We start from the raw sequence: 22,551 nt of genomic DNA on the forward strand, positions 1-22,551 counted from the left end.
TTTGAAATAGAATCTGGCTATTTGTAAGCACCTCATAAATGAAATCACATATTTTCCCTTTTACATACTTGGATGATTTTGTACCTTGCTACTGATCACCTATAATTAAGAGGATCTTCTTAGTTATTAATTATCCTTTACAAACTCCATTTTACTGAATATATGCAACATTTATGGATATTCCACAATTAATTTAAGCCTTCTCCTATTGTGAGATATATAGGTCATTCCATTTTTCTCATACCATCCATAATACTATTGTATATTTTTATCCATAAATCTTTGTCCAAATTACTGACTGTTTTCTTAGAATAGACTTGTAGAACCAGAATTACTTGGTGAAAAGGTACATAAACTATAAAGTTAAATTCATCAGCTTTGAAAAATTCACCATCAGACTTCTCTAGTGCAGTTAAGTCTATTTTTAGCCACTTGACAAAATTCTGCTTCAGTCAGTCCAAGGTGGAGTCCAGGCTAAATGACCTCCCAATCCCTCCTCTCGGCCACACTGAGAACCAACGCTCAAGAAGATTCTCTCCCAGCACAGCCCATACATCCTGTGTATAAAGGAAGAACTGATTCCATGCTGGTTCCTTTGACTATACCCCTTTCACAGAGCCAGCCTTCCAACAGACCTCTTCTCTATGCTCTGTACTAGGTGTCAAACACTGTCATTTCAGCCTGTGGGACAATGAATTCAAGCCAACCTACTTCCACACGGACACTCATCATTCTGGGAAAATTCCATGTCTGATGCCCAGTTTTCCTGTGTAAGAGATTTTTAAGTCTTTTATAAGGGACAGATTCCCTTTCTGTATACTGATACTCTGGTTATCTCTTGGAGTGCTGCCTCCTTATTCCCTCAAACAGCCAAATTCCTTTCCAGCAGCCACCTTTCTCCACTGCCTGACACTTAACCACATCCATCTTCTAAAAGACAGTATCTTCTTTACAGAAAGAACAGTACTGACACTTATTTGGTAAACTTCTGGGGGCCAATTAGCTGGTTAGTACACACTTCCCCTTTTGCTATAAGCCAAGAGTGAAAACAATTCCTGGTAAAAGTTCTGAGGCCCCAGAGATGCAGGAGATTTTATTCTTCTGAAAGTTACTACAGCATTAAGCCTCGGAAGGTACAGTGCTAAAAGAAGTCACATTTTTGTTATTACAATTAGGTGAGATGCTGGCATGAAAAAGCTTCTAAAATCATAGAAAATACAAAGCTAAGCAATTTCTTTTGGAATTATCTTTCTGGCTCTTTTGTAGGGAGGAAGCATAAGAAAAGTCAGTAACTAGAATCAGGGGTGACACTGGGGAGCTGACCTGACTGCAAAGGCCTGTGAGAAGGACAAGGGGAGCAGCTGGAACGTGTGGGGCTAAGCAAGGCGGCTCTGAAGTGCTGGCCAGGGGTTCTCTGTATCCCTGGAACTGCAGAGTATGAATGGAACCAAAAGGGCCATTTATTCTCTTCTCCCTGCCTTGGGGAGAGGCCACTCCTCTCTCCCTCCCTGCCTCTTTTCCCTCCCTGGCATACACTGTGTCTCCTGGTGCCTGGCACTGACTTGGCATTGGAAGGCAGAGACAAAAACAGTCCTCTCAGAGTGCTTTCTTTCAAAGAATTCAAAATCCAGATGGGGACTCAAATATATACACAAATATATGAATACCTACAATATGATGTACTGTATGTGATCACAGGTGAATGGGCAGAGAAGTGGGGATTCTGTGTTCATGACTCAGGCTCCCATGACATCAACTGTGTCAAGGCCCTTCTCCTCATGATTAACCTAATTTCTCAGGCCTTCCCCTCAGTAGTATATCCCCGGCCACATGAGTGAATGAGTCAGAGAGTCCCCCTTCAGGACTCTCCTGCACTCATCTGGCTTGGTCTATGTGAATGCTGTAAGACGGGCAGAGAGCAGTGATGTAGCCCTTAGAGGCAGACACCAGATGGAGCTGGCAGCTCCCCCAGCACTTTGTGGGGACCACTGATGGAGGCTGTGGTGTAGCAGCTTGATTTTATCAGGGCTCCATAACTGGTCAGGCTATCACACTGACTGTTGAGGGGTGTGTGTGGCCAGGTCAAAAGCACAGAGCTGTAGGCTGACCCTTTCTCTACCCCTCAGGAGTGTTCTCGAATAATCCCACCAATGATCCCTGGGCTGACTCCCCACCAAACCAAGAGTCAATGCAGGAAATGCTTCCAGTTCAACTCCTAAAAGCCCCATATATATAAACTACTTGAAAATGGGGTCAGTATGTTGAAATCTTTCTGATACTTCTTCTGCAGTCCTCCTTTTATAAAGGTATGGAAGATATTACTGGGAATTTTGTGCTTAGGGACTCTCTTGACCAATGAGTTGACTAAAAATTACTAGCCTTCACCTCCAATAGTAACAACTGCCACCATAATCATAAACACTACCCGAGTGTTTACGTGCTGGTGTGCGCGTGCATGTTCAGTCACTCAGTTGTGTCTGACTCTTTGCGACCCCATGGACTGCAGCCCTCCAGGCTCTTCTGTCCAGGCAGTTTTTCAGGCAAGAATAGTGAGGAGTTGCCATTTCCTAATCTAGATTATGTGCTGGTCGCCATGCTGCTTCATACAATGTTTCAAAAATTACAACCTGTGAATTTATTATTATCTCCATTTTATGGATACAGTAGCTGGCGTCAACTTCCTTGCCCTGGATTGCATGGGTGGTTACAGAGCAGAGATGAACACTAGGTCTGTCTGCCACACATCCAGCTCTTCCCACCTTGAAGACTCAGCCAGCACCTAAGCCCACCCCTGGGCTGGCTGCACCCTCCTGCTGTGCTCCCTGCAGACACTAACGCAGAAGCACCCCAGAACTGAACTCCTCACACTCAAAAAAGGTGGGCAATTCCCATCTCTAGGGGACAGGTCTTTCACCCTTTTTATATTAATAGTTGTGGGCAGAGGCTAAACACATGAAGGGAACAAAATATTTTATCATGTCAATAAAAATTATGTTGCAAAACCAAGAAATGGAGGGCTTGAGTCAATTTCTCTATGTTGCTATTGTTCAGTGTCTGTCATATCCGACTCTGTGACCCCCATGGACTGTAGCCCACCAGGCTCCTCTGTCCATGAGATTCTCCTAGGCAAGAATACTGGAGTGGGTTGCTATTCCCTTCTCCAGGGGATCTTCCTGACCCAGGGATCAAACCCAAGTCTCCTGCATCCCGCAGGCAGATACTTTTGAATTTCTCTGTAGTGGTTTCTGAAAATAAATGTCAGTTCTAAAAGCTGAAAACAGAAGGATGAAAAGAAGGATAAGGGTAAGCGTTGTGGGGAGAGAAGGCTGTCCCATGCTCACATCTCATGCTGGGGGCTCTGCTCACCCACGCTGGCTTCTGCCCACTTCCTGCTGCCCCGCAGGCTGTGCTGTTCCCCAGAGCACCCGCCTGGGCCCACAGACACGACTGGCAGTCTTGCGGTAACACTGCCCGGTGTCAAAGAAGAGCTGCTACTGTGCATGACCAACTCTATGTCCTGGCTTCCTCAGCAATAAAATGGAGATAATAATACAACCTTGCAGAACTGATAGGCAAATGAGAGCTAATAAATATTTAAAATGAGCGAAAAACAAAGCACAGTGGCTGGCAGCTGGTGAGTCAGAAGTGATCTGTCACTGGATTTACTTCGCATCAACAGGGAACATGGAGTATGCTAGGGAGAGGACAAAAAGCCTTGGGAGAAGGTGATTCTCGGCATTTGAAATCATGAAAAAGGATGCACTGAGAAGCCAATAGCCTACTATCAAAGATGATTAGACAATGTTAGCCTCGTTGAAATCCAAAAAACTCAGTAGAGGAGGAAAGCAGGAGTCATCTCCCAGACAGGCTGAGAAAGAAGCACAGTGTCCTGCACCCACTTACATAGCTAGTAAGTGGACAAGGGGGGCGACCTTGCGCTCAACACGTAATTTTCAAGGATCTCTTATGTTCTAGGGGTAGTAAGAAAAACAGTTTTGTTTTTTTTTTCCTTAAACCTCATGCAACTCTTTAGTGGAAAATGCAGGAGTTAAACTAAAATAATAATAAAGGTAAGTGTAAGAATGATATCATAGAACTCACAGGGTAAAGCAGAAGCATTTAACTGAGGGATTATTGCCACATTACATGGTTATTATATCCCAGAGAGCCTCAAGACGCCACAAGAGGTGGGAGAACTAAGATGAAATTTTGACACAAGATTCTGAAAGAATCCAGATAAGGAAAATCAGGAAACACAAGTCATGATATAGTTTCTCAGAAGGGTTCAGATCTTTTTAAAGAAATAACTTTTTTTTCTGATTATAAAACATGCTTATATGGAAGATATAAGAAGGGGATAAAGTTGAAAATCATAATCACCTATGATTACACTCTCCAGAGATAATCAGTAACATTTTGATGCATTTCCTTTGAGAATTTTTCCTTTGCATATTTATATTTTTGTATATAATTGGGATCATGCTGTATATACAATTTTTGAGCCTGATTTCTCCATTTATTACACAGTGCCATTAAATAGCCTTTGAAAACATGATTTTTAATAGCAGCATAAATAATTCATTTAACCTTAGCTGCATTGGTAAGTGTTCAATGTCCACATTAAAGCAACAATGAGTTGTCACGCTTGCATCACCAGTTTGAGTTTCGGGCACTGTTCATACACTCGAGACCAGAATTTTGAGTGGAACACTGTCCTAAAAAAAATTTCATCCTGAAAGTGTCCTGAAGGACGAACATTCTGAAAATCACTTTATATTCATTAAATCACTCATTCCTTCCCACAACAAATATGTATTAAGTGACTAAGGCAGGAAGACTGTTTTGTTTGAATTTGAGAAGACTCATGAGGAAACTGATAGCATGTAAAAGCTGCCAGAAAGAGAGGATGAAGGGTATTCAGTTTTGATCTAAAGGTTAAGAACTGACTGGATCTCAGGGGTGTTTCAGAGGCACCACTGAGACTCCACACAAAGAAGCTCATGCCTCCTAACAGTTACAGCAGCAAACTGGAAGTGAGTCCCAGCAGCTTGGAAGTATTCAACACCAGACTTGAGGACCACTGTACAGGGGTTAAGGTCATGCATGCTTGCTGTAGAGCCTGGAGTCTGAGGGAGTCACAGAGGAGGGTTAGGTTGGTTTAGAGGCTACAGGGGGAGGGGACTGCACACTTAGCCAATAGCTTGTCCTACTTAGGCAGCAGTCCTGAACTGAGCCAGGGTTACTCAGAACTTTTAGACAGGAGACCTGCTGTCTAAGATTTTCTCATTGAACAGTCTGTCCAAGTCTCACTGGAAGTTACAGGCAGAGCTAGGATTATGGTTCCCAAATTTGTCAAGCCCCTGTCTAGGGCCCTTCCTTCTTCACCAAAGTGCTGGGAACAGAGAATGCAAAAAACAAGAAGAAAAATCTGATGTAGATGGAAAATAATCTTTTCCCTTAATCTAATCAGAGAGGCCTGGCGTGCTGCGATTCATGGGGTCACAAAGAGTCGGACATGACTGAGCGACTGAACTGAACTGAATCCCAGTCACTCTCTGGCTACACTCCTAGAGCTCCTTATATAATAATATCAGCTTCCTCTATGACCAAAAAAAAGGGAGCATCGACACCCCAAGGAGAGGACCCACTTATGCAGGACTGTCTCGATCTCTGGTGGACACACAGAAGGTCTGTTCTAACCTAACAACTAGGAAGCTCACAAGCAGGTGAAGCAAAAGCACAGAAGTGATAAAAGAGGACTGAGACCTCCACCTACTGCTGTGGAGAAGGCTTTGATGACGCTTCGGAGGTTAAATGTACAACTGCAAAAAGACACTGTGGTGTATAAAAACATGTCAAGGATTGATTACTCTTGTGGTGTGGCCGAAGATCATCTTGGCCTTTGAGTCTCCAAATGACACTACATTATACAAGTAGCATGCCACGTTGTCAACCGGGGCCATGTGCCCAAGCAAACGGCCTCGCCCAAGCTGGCCCAGCAAGGGCTCGTGCACATGACCACACAGGTAGCTGTTCACCAAGAGCTGGGCTTGGGAAAGGGGCATGTGTGTGTTTAAATGAGTGGACTGCTAGGCCGGGCACACTCTAATGCTCACAGAGATGATTATAATTGACCCAATGTGTTTCTTCCCATGCTCCCATGCCAGAATCAGAAGAAGACTATGAGATTTTCCAGGCCGATGTCTCACTTTAAAGAAATGGGTTGAATAATAAAATGACTTGCCTAGAGTCACAACTCACCAAGAGCTGACTATTATTTAGTTTAACCTTGCATTTCACAGCTCAGTTGTGCAAGATTTTGAGCAAATGAGTAACACCTGGGGAGGATTTTAAACAGAGGATTTAAAAGGATAACCAGGAAGGAGTGAAGACAAACTTAAGGATTTGTGAGAATATGATTTGTCAAAAAATGTCAGCCTGTATTATGTTAAATTCAGAATGAGAAGAATACTAAAATGGATATGTGTACAAATGAAGTAATCCAGAATTTCCTCCAAGTTGCAAATATGCCTGAACATAGCAATACAATATGAACAACTCATTCTGTAAAAGTTTCCCATGGAACCTACTGCCTCAAGGTCTGTTAATTTAACCTGTCCTTCTCAGATTTAATGCAAATGCATAAACTTACACAATCATGTGCATAACAGACTGTCTTATGAAAAACAGGACATGTGTGATTACTACCAGCCTATTTCCACAGAGGCCAGTCTGTCACAAATTGCAGACAGATAAATAAGATGGTTGAGGAGAGGATAATGAATCAATCGATCTACTCAACACTGTTACCCTTAAAGTCAGAAATTTCAGAAATTCCCCAAATGATGCTTATGTTGTCAAAAGACTGTCAAATCAAAGAATCTCAATGTGAAATTAAGAATTTTGCAGTTTGTAGGTTCCAGGAAAAAAATAAAAATGATATATAGATAACATGCTATTGTCAGGCTCATCAGAACCAGAGCTTTTAATCCAAAGGCTTAAAAACACATTAGAGGAGGGCAGCGAATTTAGCTTTTACTGATCACACTCAAGCCTGGAATGCCTGGTTCAGAATTACACTGAGGATTATGTTGTGCCCTTTTTCTGCTAGTTAATGAACGTTTGGAGTAGGAACCTCTCTGCTCTTTTCATGCTGGATATTAATCTTTATTTGAAGCCTGATTTTTGTTAATATCTGACTTGCTTAATGAAAACTAAGCAGTCAGCCAATTAATATTTCAATTATGATATGGTCTTTTTTTCCCATCTCCCTCCAAAAAACAAGGTTATGTTAGCATCCTCAGTTACTTTCCTTGAAACAGACACCCACAGTTTTGAATTGATGTAGACTGGCATATACTGGCAACTGTGAACCAAAAATATGCCAAAAGGAGACTCCCAGGATACATGGGCATCTGTAAAGGGGGGTCAGTGGAGGTGATGCTGGAGCCAGAATAGCTGAACCTGGCTTTTATAGGTTAAACTAAGAAGGAAGAAAAAAGACCTCAGGGATGATACTACAGAAAAAGAGCAATGAAGACAGAGGAAGATAAGGGGTAAAAGGAGATGGCTTTGCCAGCAACTGGTTTTAAATGTCCATCGTAACTACCAATCAGCAGTAACTACCTAACAGTAAAGCTAGGATGCGATTCCTAGCTTCTGTCAAGTCAGTATGATGCCAGATGCATTCGGATAAAGATCTACATGCTCACACACACGTAAGGATTGTATATGCACTTTTAAAACCCTGGGAGGATACATAAGCAGCAGGAGGGACTGCACCCAGATGGACACTGCTACGGAGACTTGTACTGTTCATCTCAGGTCCACCTATATTTCCTGAAGTTTAGCCAACCATGGGAATATAAGGCAAAACACTGGGCACACGTAATGGTTCAATCTTTGCTTTCTTATTATTACTGCTAAGCGCAACATTTCGTGTACCAAAGTAAGTCACTGATCCTTTCCCTTTAAGAATGGTATATAAATCTCAAACGGAGAAGGCAAGGCAACCCACTCCAGTACCCTTGCCTGGAAAATCCCATGGACAGAGGAGCCTGGTAGGCTGCAGTCCATGGGGTTCTAAAGAGTCGGACATGACTGAGTGACTTCACTTTCACTTTTCACTTTCATGCATTAGAGAAGGAAATGGCAACCCACTTCAGTGTTCTTGCCTGGAGAATCCCAGGGATGGTGGAGCCTGGTGGGCTGCCGTCTATGGGGTCACATAGAGTGGAACACGACTGAAGCAACTTAGCAACAGCAGCATAAATCTCAAAAGTGAGGATGCTCAGAACATGGAAGATCCACCTCCTTCAGAAAGTGAGAACTTGGATTCCCAGAGGCCTCACTGAAAGAGCCCTGGGGAGGGAACATGGAAGAAGGGGGGAAGTAAAAGTCCCAGAGGGGAGCCTGCAGGCTATGTGTACAGAATGGGGCTGGGGCTGTTGGCAGAGGGATGGGGAGTATGGGTCAAGTCATGGAAATGAGTGCTGAGGAGAACTTGGAGTAAGGAAAGTTAGGATAAGCTGTAGAATAAGGCAGACTACAGATGGGCAATGATGCTCCATTTAAATGTCTGTGTGTCAAGATGGAAGCCCATAAAAGGTGAATCAGATCAGATCAGATCACATCAGTCGCTCAGTAGTGTCCGACTCTTTGCGACCCCATGAATCGCAGCACGCCAGGCCTCCATGTCCATCACCAACTCCTGGAGTTCACTCAGACTCACGTCCATCGAGTCAGTGATGCTATCCAGCCATCTCATCCTCTGTCGTCCCCTTCTCCTCCTGCCCCCAATCCCTCCCAGCATCAGAGTCTTTTCCAATGAGTCAACTCTTTGCATGAGGTGGCCAAAGTACTGGAGTTTCAGCTTTAGCATCATTCCTTCCAAAGAAATAGGACTCATCAATTTGGGGGGCCATATTGTCACACTAAAGAATTACTTGGTCAAATACTATTTTATCAAATGGGTTAGAGTTAGCTAATAGTGTGTATGTTGTGATATGTCCACTTAGAGATGAAAATGAAGTGAAAGTCTATGCCATTTCTGAAATATGTGATATCTGTTTTACACTGTGACATGGAGTCTTTCAGTGTCTCTTCGGCTCTGCAGGAGATGAAACAAAACAAAGCAATCCTATGCTTTGCAGCCCTGGGATGGCTGTAAATGCAGTTGACTGCTCAAGGTGGGAAAAGTGGGGAAGAAGAGAGGAAACCTCAGCACAGCCAACGGTAGACTCATAATCTTGTTCCTGAAACTTGGGCTTCCTTCTACTCAGCTGAGTGAGCTGACTCCTTCAAGGCATGCTGTCATCTTGACACCTCTTTCTTCCTCAGCCCCAGTATGGGTCCACCACTGACTCCTCTTGATTTCACTTCCTAAATGTATTAGATCCTTCCACTGCTCCCTAGTTCAAATCACGTCACTTCTGCTCTGATCTGCTGCCGTGCTCTCCAAACTGGTCCCCCAGTATACACCGTAGCCTATTCCCCAATTCATCCTCTCCACCACAGCCAAACAAGATGCTTCATAACAAATTTTCTCCTGTTGACTTCTCCTTGGGACCATCAGTGGCTTCTCCCTGCTCTTGGAATAAAGATCTAACCCTATAAGATGGTCTTCAAGGTGTAGCCTCATCTGCCCCTTTCTTTCTTCTCCAGACCTCCCATCTGCCTCCTCCAGCAGACGCATCTTGCCTTCTTTCAGCAACCTGAGCAGGTTGCTCCTTCCTGCCAGCAACAGCCTTTGCACATGCTTTTCTGGGATACCATCCTCTGCCACAGTAACGCATCCTGTAGATCTCAGCTCAGGTCACATTGATCACATCTCTAAAGAAGGTTTTTGTTGTTACCTGTTCTTAGAGGATTACATTTCTATCACTCCAGGACTTATCTCAATTTGAAGTACATTTTTATTAGTGTGACAGTCATATGTTACGCTTTCCCACTAGATTATAAATTCTATGAGAGCAAAAACCATTTCAATTTTGTTTCTCATGATCATATTTCCAGGGCCCAGCACAATGCCTGGCATGTAGCAGGGACTCACGGGAAGCAAAATTTTTAGTGAGACTCCACTTATTGAAGTGTAAGATATCCCTTGGCTGAAGAATCCATAAATCACCCATGCAGGGACCCAGACGTGGCTTATTAAAGGCCTGGCTCTGCAGGGGTTCCTTTTTCTACAAGAGGAAGGCCTCCTGAGGAAGCATCAGCCTTCCACACTGATCTGGGATTCTCACTCTTGAAGAAGAAAGAGGATTTGTGCATCATACACACACTGCTTCTCAGCCTCATCAGACTTCTCCTGCAGGGAACCCGCTGCCTACTCTCAGATACCAGTTAGATGTTTGCCCTTCCAACTTCCTGCAAACAAAAACAAAACCCTGTAGAAACATAACTTGTCATGACACAGGGCAGAGTTTTAGCATAAATATAGGAAAGGTGTTTCACTAATATTGAAATACCCTTTAAAACTGTAAATAAAATATTAAATTTCATACCAGTTCTCTTATAGTCTCTATTTTAAAAGGGCTTCAGATATTGGCTGCCTAGAATGCAATGAGCACAGCCTGATGTGTTTTGAGCTAGTCACTATTTTTATGGTATAAATCAGATAAACCGCTTTAGAAGATTCAGTGTTAGATATCTGTTATTCCCTCGAATCACTCAGTCAGATTATTTTTAATGAAAGGCTAAAAATGGTAAATATCAGGCTTGTTTTAAAAACAATAACATAAGTATAATCTTATACCTATACTACTGGAAATACATGTAATTTTACTCTTCCATTTTAACTGAGTTGTTAGCCGTTAGTTTGCAAAAGGCATCTTTTTCAGGCACGGATCATAGCAGCATCAATTATGAAAATTTCCAAGTAGTGGGAAACTCTACTTGGATCTGAAAAGCCATTTATAAAACATTATTCAACATATTGCACCATTATAACATTTAGGAAAAGTTAAAATATTCTTTATGTTTAATGGTATTGGATCAAATATCTAAGCATAGAAGACATGCAAACATAACATCTTCCATTTCATAGAAGCTAAGAAATCAGATGGTGCAAGGCAGGTATCTGCAGAAACACACACAACCAACAAAGACTACAGCAGGTCACAGCTGCAAGGTTTTTTACTCACTTCTTAGCAGAGAACCTTTTCTGACTATGGGAAAGATTAGAAATAGAAGGAAAAATCACACTCACTCTATTCTCTCTCCACATTTCGTCTTCTCCCTTTACGCACACAGCCTGACCTCAAAATATAATTCATTTAATGAAACAAAAGCAAGATTTATTACTGGTTCTCTCTCACCCATGAAAATCAGCTAACTGCTTTCAAACAAAGTATGAAAAGGAAATAGCAAAATGAAGGCAGTGCTAGTCTATGAATAAATAGACAGTACTGACTTCTTCTGGATATACTTATCAGACAATAATCTAAGTTCACTCTGTGACCAAAATAATTTAAACCCCATGGTCAAACAGGAACATAAACTCTGTTGATTTATGAGCCCAATATCTTCCGGGATGTGTCACCAATTTATGTGTTATGTCCCAGTGTGTCTGCACCTGGGGTTGGATAGAGGTGAGAGATAATGTAAAAAGGCTTGTAAACAGGCAGCTCCCTGTTGACTACTTGTCTCAGGAAGCTCTCTGTGTTAGCTATATATTTCAGAAACTACATGAAGAACATAGTGCTTACAAATGTGTTACAGGAAGAGTCAACTCTGGAAAATTTAAGGCACTTATGAAATATGCATGATTATACCACACTCAGGGTTACAGTATCTAGGTTTGAGATCAAAATGAAGTGGGAGCAAAGACTTAAAAGTTTGGAACTATGCAATCAAGGCAGCTAGTGGGCCATTTTCACGAAGAGTCAACAGTGAACACCGACATTCTGATGCTATGATGTGACCTCTGGCCATGTGTTTATTAAAAGGAATAAAGAATTCCCACTATGTTCATATTTTCAGTTAAACGGAGGTTGATTCAGCTCTAATCTGAGATTTTAAAATGATGTCACTGATATTCACAGTCTGGAGGCAAGCATTCATGGTTGGAGCCTGCTCAGACCATTGCTGACTTTTCCCAGCAGTCCTGCTCTCAAGCACACACAGGTACCAGCAGCTGCACTGATGCCATGGGTCCCTCAGCCCTCCCTTCATGACAGATTCCTCACTCTGATGGCACTGTAACAGTACATAACAATTCACTTCATCTGAACCAGTGGTTTCTAATTTTTTCAGGGCCAGAGACCTTCTTCTTTAAAGAAATCTTAGGTGGAAACCAAACACTGAAGGCTTGGGTTTTCCCAGAACTAGTGCCAAACCACAGCCCTGCTCTAAGGATAGATGTTCTTTACCTAGAAAGGACATGAAACTTAACAGTATGAATTTGAACTTGAAATTTAAAACAATTCTTGATACTGACTGTGGATTTTAAAATAAGATATTAATTGTCTAAGGCATGACTTAAAATAACAAATTTAATACTTGAATATGTGATGATTATTAATTTATCTACTCTTTAATTCAACAACTATTTATTAACCACTTGCTATAAACCAGACTCTGTACTGAGAACTAGGTACATAACAGTAACTCAAACAGACATGGTCCTTGTTTTCAAGAAGCTCAGAGGTTAATGGTATCATATATCAACTGAGATAAGCCTTATGACAAACAAGTTCAAGTTAAGATGGAAAATCTGGAGTTTAATTTCTTCTTTAAGTAACCACTTCTTCATTAATTTCCCTTTTATTACTAAAAAAAAAAATCCTTCATTTTTACCTTCCTTCTTTCTTTCTTTGGAAAAATAAAACATGTCCTGGTTTGAAGTATGATCTTGGACTAATCTAAAGCATGTCAAGTATTTTCTTAGATCTAAGCATATTTACCATATTTCAGCTGTCTTTGCAGATGGAACCACTATTTTATCTAGTTCTTTCTGCTTTTCTTTTCCTACAGGTACAGAAATTATCTTGAAACTAAATTTTTGAATTTATTCAATACATATTTCCAAAATATTCCTGACATTAAGTAGATGTGCAAATGTGCCACCCATGTGGCTTTAGAAGTTCAAAATATTAAAAAAAAACAAACAAACTAATTTTCCCTTCTGTGGTGCAATTTTGAGAAAAGTAAGTAAAAGAGAAAAACAATGCTTTTTTGAGCATCTACTGCATGTCAGGTACCACACTATGATGATTATAAACATTCTCTCAATTAACCCTTACAACTAATTCATTAAGTTAGGTTGTATGGTTTTCATTTTACAGAACTTGGACCCTGACCCCACACCACACAAAAAAATTAACACAAAATGGATCATAGCTTTAAATTTAAGACCTAAAACTACAAAACTTCCAGAAGACAACATAAGAGAAAAATCTCTGTGGCCTTGAGTTCAGCAAAGACTTCTTAAAATATGACAACAAAAGATGATCCATAAAGAACAAATTGATACAAGAAGCTTCATTAAAATTTAAAACTTTTGTTCTTCCAACAGTATTAATAAAGTGAGGACGAGATATAAACTCAGGAGAAAATATTTGTAAATCATATATCTGACAAAGAATTCAAACACAGAATATTTTAAACACTTGATACACAATTTAAAAAGTAAGTAAAATACCTGAATAGGCTTTTCAACAAAAGTGATGTATGATTAGCTAATAAGCACTTGAAAAGATGCTGAAAATCACTAGTCATCAAAGAAATAAAAATTAAAATCACACTGAGATACTACCGCACACCCACAAGGACGGTTATTATCTAAAAAGACTGACAATACAATGTACCAATGCAAAATGGTACAGTCATCTCTACAAAGACTGACAATACAATGTACCAATGCAAAATGGTACAGTCATCTCGGAAACAGTTTGGTAGACTGGCTTTACAAAAAGCCAATCATATATTTACCATATAACTCAGTAATCTCACTCCTAGATGTTTATCCCAGAGAAATAAAAACACATGTCTACAAAAAAAACTTAAAAGCAAAGGTTCATAGAAGCATTATTTGTAACAGTCCCAAACTAGATATACTAATCAACTGGATTTACAACCATCAACTGGCAAATGGCTAAACAAAGTGTTATAGTCATACTGTGGAATATTATTCAGACCGAGAGAAAAATATGCTAAATATCCAGGAAAGGACTTGTACCTAAAATTCACAAAGAACTTTTACAAGTCAGTAAACCAGCTTATCTCTCTTCCCCTGATGTGACTTCCTTCAATCTCTGATCCATCATCAATTACTTCCATTTCTGAACTTGCATTCAATAACCTTCACTGAGTAATTTTCTTATAACATCTTTCACATCAGCTCCTAGTAGGGTGAGAGGATATAAGGAGCATCAGCGATGAAAACATAACACAAATGGGCTGGGATGGGGCGTGAATTCCCAAAGCTGAGGTGGCCTCACAACAAGAGGTGTCTCTTCATCAACTTGGTCTCTAACACTGTAATGTCTCTGTGGCCACTTGACTTGGAAATCCATGAGCTTCCAAAGAGGTAAAATTTTCATTATATGCAGAACATGATACTAAATATAGAAAACCCTAAAGATTCCACACAAAAACTACTAAAACTGAGAAACGAATTCATCAAGGAAGCAGGATATAAGATTAACATATAGAAATCAGTTGCATTTCTTTAACAATGAAATATCAGAAAGGGAATGATTTAAAAAATCCCTTTAAAAATCACATCCAAAAAAACTGAAATACTTAGGAATAAACTTGATCAAGGAGATGAAAGACATATACTGAGAACTACAAAATATTAGTAACAGAAAGATATCCTATGCTCTTGGATTGGAAGAAATATTATTGTTAAAATGGTCATGCTACCCAAGCAATGCAGAGTTCATGCAATCCCTATCAAATTATCCATATTTTTCACAGAACTAGAAAAAAAATGTTGACTTATAAGTTTAAGTTCAGTCACTCCTCGTGTCTGACTCTTTGTGACTCCATGAACCGCAGAACGCCAGGCCTCCCTGTCCATCGCCAACTCCCAGAGTTCACTCAAACTCATGCTCACGGAGTCGGTGATGCCATCTAACCATCTCATCCTCTGTTGTCCCCTTCTCCTCCTGCCTTCAATCTTTCCCAACATCAGGGTCTTTTCAAATGAGTCAGCTCTTCACATCAGGTAGCCACAATACTGGTGTTTCAGCTTCAACATCAGTCCTTCCAATACACACCCAGGACTGATTTCCTTTAGGATGGACTAGTTAGATCTCCTTGCAGTCCAAGGGTCTCTCAAGTCTTTTCCAACACCACAGTTCAAAAGCATCAATTCTTCAGCACTCAGCTTTCTATATAGTCCAACTCTCACATCCATACGTGACTACTGGGAAAACCATAGCCTTGACTAGACAGACCTTTGTGGACAAAGTAATATCTCTGCTTTTTAATATGCTGTCTAGGTTGGTCATACCTTTCCTTCCAAGTAGTAAGCGTCCTTTAATTTCATGGCTGCAATCACCACCTGCAGTGATTTTGGAGCCCAAAAAAGTCAGCCACTGTTTCCCCATCTATTTGCCATGAAGTGATGGGACCGGATGCCATGATCTTCGTTTCCTGAATGTTGAGCTTTAAGCCAACTTTTTCACTCTCCTCTTTCACTTTCATCAAGAGGCTTTTGAGTTCTTCTTCACTTTCTGCCATAAGGGTGGTGTCATCTGCATATCTGAGGTTATTTGATATTTCTCCCGGCAATCTTGATTCCAGCTTGTGCTTCCTCCAGCCCAGCATTTCTCATGATGTACTCTGCATATAAGGTAAATACGCAGGGTGACAGTATACAGCATTGACGTACTCCTTTTCCTAATTGGAACCAGTCTGTTGTCCCATGTCCAGTTCTAACTGTTGCTTCCTGACCTGCATACAGGTTTCTCAAGAGGCAGGTCAGGTGGTCTGGTATTCCCATCTCTTTCAGAATTTTCCACAGTTTATTGTGATCCACACAGTCAAAGGCTTTGGCATAGTCAATAAAGCAGAAATAGATGTTTTTCTGGAACTCTCTTGCTTTTTGATGATCCAGCAAATGTTGGGCATTTGATCTCTGGTTCCTCTGCCTTTTCTAAAACCAGCTTGAACATCTGGAAGTTCACAGTTCACATATTGCTGAAGCCTGGCTTGGAGAATTTTGAGCATTACTTTACTAGCGTGTGAGATGAGAGCAATTGTGTGATAGTTTGAGCATTCTTTGGCATTGCCTTTCTTTGGGATTGGAATGAAAACTGACCTTTTCCAGTCCTATGGCCACTGCTGAGTTTTCCAAATTTGCTGGCATATTGAGTGCAGCACTTTCACAGCATCATCTTTTAGGGTTTGAAATAGCTCAACTGGAATTCCATCACCTCCACTAGCTTTGTTCATAGTGATACTTCCTAAGGCCCACTTGACTTTGCCCTCCAGGATGTCTGGCTCTAGGTGAGTGATCACACCATTGTGATTATTTGGGTCGTGAAGATCTTTTTTGTATAGTTCTTCTTTGTATTCTTGCCACTTCTTCTTAATATCTTCTGCTTCTGTTAGGTCCATACCATTTCTGTCCTTTATTGAGCCCATCTTTGCATGAAATGTTCCCTTGGTATCTCTGATTTTCTTGAAGAGATCTCTAGTCTTTCCTATTTATTGTTTTCCTCTATTTCTTTGCATTGATCACTGAGGAAGGCTTTCTTATCTCTCCTGGCTATTCTTTGGAACTCTACATTCAAATGGGTATCTCTTTCCTTTTCTCCTTTGCTTTTCACTTCTCTTCTTTTCAGAGCCATTTGTAAGGCCTCCTCAGACAGCCATTTTGCTTTTTTGCATTTCTTTTTCTTAGGGCTGGTGTTGATCCCTGTCTCCTGTACAATGTCACGAACCTCCGTCCATAGTTCATCAGACACTCTGTCTATCAGATCAAATCCCTTGATCTATTTCTCACTTCCACTGTATAATCATAAGGGATTTGATTTAGGTCATACCTGAATGGTCTAGTGGTTTTCCCCACTTTCTTCAATTTAAGCCTGAATTTGGCAATAAGGAGGTCACGATCTGAGCCACAGTCAGCTCCCGGTCTTGTTTTTGCTGACTGTATAGAGCTTCTCCATCTTTGGCTGCAAAGAATATAATCAATCTGATTTCAGTGTTGACCATCTGGTGATGTCCATGTGTAGAGTCTTCTCTTGTGTTGTTTATAGAGGGTGTTTGCTCTATGACCAGTGCGTTCTCTTGGCAAAACTCTATTAGACTTTACCCTGTTTTATTCTGTATTCCAAGACCAAATTTGCCTATTACTCCAGGTATTTCTTGACTTCCTACTTTTGCCTTCCAGTCTCCTATAATGAAAAGGACATATTTTTGGGGTGCTAGTTATAAAAGGTCATGTAGGTCTTCATAGAACTGTTCAACTTCAGCTTCTTCAGCATTACAGGTCAGGGCATAAACTTGGATTACCATTATACTGAATGGTTTGCCTTGGAAATGAACAGAGATCATACTGTCATTTTTGAGACTGACTCATAGGGAACCATAAAAGACCTAGAATTGTCAAAGAAATCTTGAGGAAAAAGAAAGCAAGAGGCATAACCGTCCCAAACTTCAGATACTACTACAAAGCTACAGTAATCAACAGTGGGGTATTGGCACATAAACGGACATATGCATCAGTGGAAAAGATCAGAGAGCCCAGAAATAAACCCAAACATCTATAATCAATTAATTTTTGACAAAGGAGGCAAGAATATACAATCAACAAAAGATAGTCTCTTTAGCAAGTGGTGTTGGGTAAGTTAGGGCTCTCCTGGGGGCTCAGCTGGTAAAGACCCTGCCTGTCAATGCTGGAGATTCAAAAGATGCAGGTTTGATCCCTAGGTCAGGAATATCCCCTGGAGCAGGAAATGGCAACCCATTCCAGTACTCTTGACTGGAAAATTCCAGGGATAAAGGAGCCTGGTGGGCTACAGTGCATGGAGTCATAAGTTGCAGAGTCCCATGTGAATCAATGAAATGAGAACATACCTTCACATCATACACAAAAACAAGCTCAAAATGGCTTAAAGACTTAAATATAAAAGAGGACACCATAAAAATCCCAGAAGGGAACACAGGCAAAACATTCTCTGACATAAATCAAAGCAATGTTTTTTTAGGCCTGTCTCCCAAGGCGACAAAAATAAAAGAAAAAATAAACTAACGGGACACAATCAAACTTATTAGCTTTTGCATGACAAAGGAAACTATAATAAAAATGAAAAAACAACTTACGGACTGGGAGAAAAATCTGTAAATGATATGACCAACAAGGCTTAATTTCCAAAATATACAAACAGCTTATACAATTTAATATCAAAAAAAGAATCAACTCAATCAAAAAATGTGCATAAGATCTAAATAGACATTTCTCCAAAGACAACATCAGGTTGCCAATAGGCACATGAAAAGATGCTCATCTTTGCTAATAAGTAGAGAAATGCAAATCTAAACTATAACAAGGTACCACTTCATAGCAGTCAGAATGGCCATCATTTAAAAATCTACAAATAACAAATGTTGGAGAGAGTATACAAAAAAGGGAACCCTCCTATGCTGTTGATGGGAGTGTAAACTGGTGAAGTCACTATGGAAAACAGTATGGAAATTCCTCTAAAAGCTGAAAAAACAGAACTATAATTCAAAAAGATGCATACACCCCTATGTTCATAGCAGCACTATTATTAGTCAAGGCATGGAAATAATCTAAATGTCCATTAATAGATGAATAGAAAAAGAAGATGCAATATACATATAATTCAACACTACTCAGCCATAAAAAAGAAGGAAATAATGCCACTTGTAGCAACATGGATGAACCCAGAGATTATTATACTAAGTGAAGTAAGTCAGAAAGAAAGACAAATGCCATATGATATCAAGCATATGTGGAATCTAAAATATGACACAAATTAACTTATTTATACAATAGAAATGGACTCGAAGAAATAGAGAATAGACTTATGGTTGCTAAGAGGGAAGCAAGTGTGGAACAGATGGATCGGGAGTTAGGGATTAGCAGACGCAAAGTATTATAAATAGAATGGATAAACAACAAGGTCCTATTGTATATCACAGGGAACTGTATCCTGTGATAAACAGTAATGGAAAAAATATATAAAAGAATGTATATCTATGTGTCTATATATCTATCTATTGAATCACTTTGCTGTACAGCAGGAATCAATACCACAGGAATCAATACCACATTTTAAGTCACCTATACTTCAATAAAATTTTTTAAAAACTTGAAAAATCCATGAGCTTCCCAGAATCCCATGGTATAGAATGTTTCTGATAACAATTTTTTTTAGTGTTTCAAACCCACTTGGGTACTTTATTTTGCCTCCAAAATACCCAGAATCACTTCTTCACCTATGCTTATACATCCTGAATCCCCTATGGCACCTAAAATAGCACTGAATATATAGGCCAAAAAGAATGATATGATTGGATATTCCCAAACATGGATAGATTTGGATCATGCCACCCTTGGGGTTAAACCCTGAATTGAGATGTGACGTGCTAAGTTGCTTCAGTTGTGTCCGACTCTTTGTAACCCTATGGACTGTAGCCAGCCAGGCTCCTCTGTCCATGGGATTCTCCAGGCAAGAATACTGGAGTAGGTTGCCATTTCCTTCTTCAGGAGATCTTCCCGACCCAGGGACTGACCCTGTGTCTCTCATGTCTCCTGTACTGGCAGGAGGGTTCTTTACCACTAGCACCACCTGGGAAGCCCATGGAGAAGAGATGATAAAGTCCTGGAAATTAATAACAGTGCCCTCAAGTTCAAGGTAGTTATTGTGATTTTGTTAGAGTGAAGATGAGATGCTATATACCTTTAAGTTCCCTTGGAAAGACAAGGATGGGAAAGAAACACCAAAAATTGTCTCCTGGGGAGAAGTTCTTCAAACCAGTCACCTGGAGATATTGCCAAAAGAGAAATACCACCAAGTGAAGGAGGTATGTATTTGAAGAAAAACATAATTAACTAGTTGCCCTGAAGACACCTTGTCAATCTCTTGAGTGGAGTATCAGGGCAATGACATGCTTTTCTTCAGAGGTTCACCAGTGCTAAATGGACACTGTCAGTATGATGGCTACAGAATCAAGGGTAGAGACGCATACAACTTATAAAAGACAAAGGGAGTCCAGCACAAATAAGGACTTCAACATTTCATTAGTATGCCCTGGCTTTAAGGCAAAAAGCCACCCAAGAATTACACAATAGAATAAAATTCTAGGGGTTGCTAAGTACCCACCTGCACCAACTTGAGACAGTTCATGAAACTAATCAGAGTCTCAGTGAAGAGCACACAATTTAGAGCTGAAGAATCAGATGAAAGCTGAACTTACTTAGAAGCCCCAGCCCAGCACTGCAGGTTTAGTCTTCAAAGATATAACCAGACTCTATGCCTCTGAATGGCCTTGAGGTTCTTTAGTTTTTCTTAGTCAACTTCTAGCCAATATACTAATATTATTCCCTCTTGGTGGGTAGAGAATTCTATTTACTTTTATATATCAATTAAAATGTATTTAAATACATATTATATTTAATAGATTACCCAATGTAAATTGTATTTATATAAAGGCACAGTAAAATGTTTTGTAAATATTGTACTGCTGTATGTGTTGTTTGCTTTTTGAAATAGAATTTGAACTACTAAATTAATGTTAGATTTATCAGCATTATGGGCATTGAGTGATTTAAAAAAATTATAACATTTGTGAGAACTTTATATATTAAATCTATAAACACAGTCAAGATGTACAAGGAAATTTGATTACTTAAATGTAAAGTGGTAAGAATTTGATCGGTTCATTTATACATTATAAAATATTAATCAAGAAACAAATGACTTTGTTCTAAATGTTTATATAAAAAAATCATTATATGTATAAATAAGACAATTTGTTAGCTGAATTTGAAGGCTTAAAAAAAGTAAGTTTTAAACTGTTGATTAAAATCAAGGTAATAACAGATTTTTTTTTTACATGTATACAAGGCAAGGATATAAAAATCAATAGGAACTTGGCAGACTCTCAACTCTACAGCCAGGAAAGAGAAGCAAGGGTGTCCCTCTCGAGCAGTTAAATGCCCCATGGGCCACACCTATAGAATCCAAACCAATAAAAGTCCCTGGAGCCTTTTCTGGCAAATTTCCATTCATTCTAGAAGAACTAGGACTGGTGGGTGACAATTAGTCTGGAGCACACATAACACAGATGGTCTAGGGTGGGGTATGCCTTTCACCTAACTTAAAAATCCAGGTTACTTTAAAATCTATGTGCCAATAGGAAATAAACACTTCCCAGGACCCTATAGCACAGAGTTTTCAGGAAAACTTTTTCCTTAGCTTCTCACTCCCCCACCCCATATTCCTTTGCCTCCTGAGCATCCAGAGTTACCCCTACACCTACACTTGCCAAGTGGGGACTTGGGATGCTGAACCCTGAGCAGTTAGGTACAGGGTCTTCTACGACAGCAACGCTAAGTCACAGAGAGCATGGAGGCAACAAGCAGTGGTATGCAGGGGACCAGCCTGCATTCTGGACCTGACTCTTGTCACCCCTAGTTTGGGGAGCTCACACAAAAAGGGTTTTGTAACCTGGCAAGTATCACATCTATGAACTGAGCACAAACTTACTCTAGAGCAAGGTTTGTCATGAAAAGCCAATAAATATTAGTAGCACTTTAAACATGCTGAAAAATACATGCATAAATGCAAGAATTAGGTTCTTTATTATAAAGTCTAAAGACACCAGGACTGCTTTACAAGCGGAAAAAATAAGCTGAACTCTCACCTATACAGACACTCATTTAACCTAATAAGTTGGAACAAAGTTCTAAGTATACATCTTTTAACCAAATTTCATCAAGACCAGAAAAGGGCAACATAAACTAGATGGGGGAGGAAAAAGACATTTAGCTCATTTAGTCCTTTCAATAATCTCAGAAGGTATAAATTATTCCCTTTTTAGTGGGGAAACAAAAAAACTGAGGCTTGAAAGTTTGAGCAACTTGTCTATAACTGAGAAAAAAATTAGCTTAAGAATTTTGGTTTCCACTGTACAGCCCACAGAAACTAAAGGCCATGCATGACAATCCATCCCTCGTATCTTGAAGAGTATAGTTCTTGTGCTTTTTTCACATTTCAACGGATGCTGAAAAATGTAGCAAGTCCTCATGGAAATTTCAGTGATGGACTCTTGCTGTCAAATTTCTAAATGGTCCTGTTTCTCTTCTCAAGCCAAGTGGTGAATGTTAAGTGCTGGTCCTAAAACCATCCAGATCACACTGCACCATCCTCCTCCCCTGGAATGAGTTCTAAGTGCAGACGAAAGGAAGCAGCCATCATTCTAGTGTCATCATGGGCATGCCAGAGGATCCCAAGTTTTAGCAAAGGTGAACAGGGGGCCCTGGAATCGCCTTGCTCATTGAATTCTCTTCCATGGGCGACTTTCGTTCCCATCAAAATAGTAGGAGACAAAAAAAATTCATCAGGA

General features: G+C 40.1%; 1 protein-coding gene across 18 annotated transcripts in view; it reads right to left on the minus strand.

Annotated features, from left to right (window-relative positions):
• Positions 1 to 22,551, minus strand: part of KDM4C (lysine demethylase 4C) — a 405,440-nt gene that overhangs the window by 19,403 nt on the left and 363,486 nt on the right. Inside the window, exon 21 of one of the 18 annotated variants that reach the window (XR_008713536.1) lies at positions 20,862 to 22,504. The exons of the other annotated variants lie outside the window; for them this stretch is intronic. The gene's annotated coding sequence lies outside the window, so the exon portion shown is untranslated. Of the gene's footprint in view, positions 1 to 20,861; positions 22,505 to 22,551 lie in introns of those variants that run through there. 18 annotated transcript variants of the gene reach the window in all.

This window comes from Bubalus kerabau, chromosome 4 (genome assembly GCF_029407905.1).
Source record: "Bubalus kerabau isolate K-KA32 ecotype Philippines breed swamp buffalo chromosome 4, PCC_UOA_SB_1v2, whole genome shotgun sequence".
NCBI classification, from domain to species: Eukaryota; Metazoa; Chordata; class Mammalia; order Artiodactyla; family Bovidae; genus Bubalus; species Bubalus kerabau.